The sequence below is a fragment of the Oncorhynchus masou genome, unplaced genomic scaffold (genome assembly GCF_036934945.1).
Source record: "Oncorhynchus masou masou isolate Uvic2021 unplaced genomic scaffold, UVic_Omas_1.1 unplaced_scaffold_962, whole genome shotgun sequence".
NCBI lineage: Eukaryota > Metazoa > Chordata > Actinopteri > Salmoniformes > Salmonidae > Oncorhynchus > Oncorhynchus masou.
This window is the reverse complement of record NW_027016119.1, coordinates 216,312-216,545: the sequence shown is the minus strand read 5'-3', so window position 1 is coordinate 216,545 and position 234 is coordinate 216,312.

Sequence of the window (234 nt, the reverse complement as noted above, 5' to 3'; positions counted from 1 at the left end):
GTCTGTTGTCAGTAACACTGGACTGTCTGTTGTCAGTAACACTAGGACTGGGTCTGTTGTCAGTAACACTAGGGTCTGTTGTCAGTAACACTAGGTCTGTCTGTTCTGTCAGTAACACTAGGGTCTGTTGTCAGTAACACTAGGGCTGGGTCTGTTGTCAGTAACACTAGGGTCTGTTGTCAGTACACACGCACCAGGGTATGTTGTCAGTAACACTAGGGCTGGGTCTGTTGT